Below are 2,573 nucleotides of genomic sequence, written 5' to 3'. Positions count from 1 at the left end.
CAGGAAGCAAACCTGCCATCTGCTCTGGAAAGAGATACTCTTTCCGTATTTTAAATATATTCACTATATAAACATCCTTGAAAAGATAGGCTGGACCAAGTCTTTCAGTGCCTTTGCCCACAAGATGTGCAGGCATAAATCCATGGAGAACTGGCTCCCCCAATATCCATTCGTTATTTCTATACTCTCTTGGCTTCTTGTGAATTTCTTGACAAGTGAGACATTCTGATGACTCTGACCAATAGAGGCTGGGGCCAAATCCATTCATTTGGTTTCATACAGCATTTAAAGTTACTATCAATAGGTCCTAAGCAGCAGGATGAAGCCAACTTGGGGTGTTGACCTCCAGCTATGCCCTTCAGGGTCCTGAATGCAGCCAGGTTGAACAAATCTAATAAACCATCATTGTCATTAAGATTCTGTACTGACCTTTCTATGCAGTGTAAGGCATTAATGCAGGTGTAGCAGGATGTATTAGGGAGTGCACAGTCTCTGCCTTGTCCCTTCAGGAAGAAGTCTAGGGCAATCCTGATATCCATAATAACCTCAGGCAGTGGGATGAGGCTGGCCTGAGTGCTTCCCATGGCCAAACTGATCATGTCATTAAAATCAGAAAACAAATTTTGTATCACCTTTTCTAACCAGATGACTCCCATGGTAGGGAAAACTGTCTGCAATATGTGTTTAAGTGATAAGTCAGTTATTGCTCTGAAAGATTCCCCTGAGTAACCAAGAGTAACCTCATTTAGGTAGATCTCTGCAATCACTTTAGGGCTGTCTGACCTCCTGGTGGTGTTTTCTTAGGACCACCCTTAAAAGAATAAGCCCATGTCTTTTTGAGAAGGAGGCAAATTAATGCCTGAATTCTACACAAGAAGTGCAGTGCCAGAGGTCCACATGGGCCTCCAGAAAGAAAATGCTGTTGACAATTGTCAGAAACTCCCACAGGAGGTCCACATCTGTGGAAGCACACAGGTTGAGTACCCCCAATGTGACTTCCTGGCAGGCTGGTAAGCCCTAGAGTTCCCAGCTTCTGTTTGAGTAATTGAATCTAGTCCTTGTTTTATTGGAGGCCCGGCTTGGGCAATGTGTCCACATCACCAAACAGCAGTGTTTGCCCACCCCATGTAATGACTGAGCAACATTCATAAGAATTGGGGTGGAAAAGATGTCCATAGGTGTTGACAGATGTTCTGCATGGGAAGTGCCAGAGCTGGGGCCATCACCTGCTCTTCCCAGTAGTCTTCCCTGTCAAGTTAAAATTAATGGCACTCAAATCATGATCAGAGCTATCTAGCAGGGAGAAGCAGACCTAGAGGTCAGTTAAACTTAAGAAACTTGCCAAAGTTTGGGAGACTCACACTAGGGCATTTCCCTTTGTGAGGAAGGCTTTAGGGGCAGTTCTGAAGACAAATTTTTTTTTCATAAAAAAGTATTTGTCTATAATTTGTTTGTTTTTAAGAATTAAATGGCAAAATATATACACCATGGAGTCTGAATCCCCCATCAGAATGTGAATAATGGTTCTGGTGAGGAGCTCCTGAATATACTCTTTGGCATGGGTGACTGCCGTCCTTGGAGCCACACGTGGAGGTGGGGGGCCTTTCACCAACTTCACAAAATAATGGCCATAAACCTTCTCCATGATCTCAAAGCATCCTCTGCCATGGTATCTGATGAATTTCAGGTACTGGCCTCGCCCTGAGGTCAACTCAGCTATATATAAATTGGATCTGAATTCCACATTGTGGTCTCTCACAATCTCACAATCTCACAATCTCACAAGCCATATCTTGTGCTTCTAAGAGAATCTCTTTAATTATTTGGGTCCCCTTTTTGTCACTGAATTCCAGTTGAGCCAAAGCCTGGTCAAAGGACATTCCTCATATCAATTTTGCCAAATACCACATCTTGTCTTTGCTGTATTTTATTTGCCTTCAACAATGATAGATTTCTGCTGGTCTCCAAGGTTCTCCAGGCAATTGTGGAGGATAAACAATTTTATACTTCTTTTCCTATTTTTGAGAAATGTCCAGAGACCCACTCATGTGGATATGTGACTGGGGTAAAACATCGTGAGATGAAATAAGCCCTAAGGCCAGCTTCCCCCTCAGATTCTGCCTCCATAATGCACCCAAATATTTCAGTATTGCTGCCATATTCTTTCTTCTTCCCTCTACTGAAGACAAAAATTATTAACATCTCTCTTCCCCCCATACATCTCTCTTTCCCCCATACATGCTAGCCAAGGATGTTCCCTCCACCCACCCACCCACTCCACTGGTCCTGTATGGAGGCGTTGCTTTCTCTCCACCAACCACAAAATCGCTGAGTAGATATAACTTCATCTTTTCCAATATCCCTCTCCCATCCAGACATTTGTCTTTAATGGCCATGTGCAACAGGGACAAACACATCTTTTAAAAACTTACAGAGAGGGGCACCTGGGTGGCTCAGTGGTTGAGCGCTTGCCTTCAGCTCAGGGCATGATCCTGGGGTCCTGGGATTGATTGAGTCCCACATCAGGCTACCCGTAGGCAGTCTGCTTCTCCCTCTGCCTGTGTCTCTGCCTC

At 44.2% G+C, this 2,573-nt stretch overlaps 1 pseudogene; it reads right to left on the bottom strand.

Moving 5' to 3' along the window:
- Positions 1-763: 763 nt before the first annotated feature.
- Positions 764-1,994, bottom strand: LOC112927404 (large ribosomal subunit protein uL22m pseudogene; annotated as a pseudogene).
- Positions 1,995-2,573: the final 579 nt, after the last annotated feature.

Source organism: Vulpes vulpes, chromosome 4 (genome assembly GCF_048418805.1).
Source record: "Vulpes vulpes isolate BD-2025 chromosome 4, VulVul3, whole genome shotgun sequence".
NCBI lineage: Eukaryota > Metazoa > Chordata > Mammalia > Carnivora > Canidae > Vulpes > Vulpes vulpes.
The sequence above is the reverse complement of the archived record's forward strand: the minus strand, read 5'-3'. Positions and strand labels throughout refer to the sequence as shown.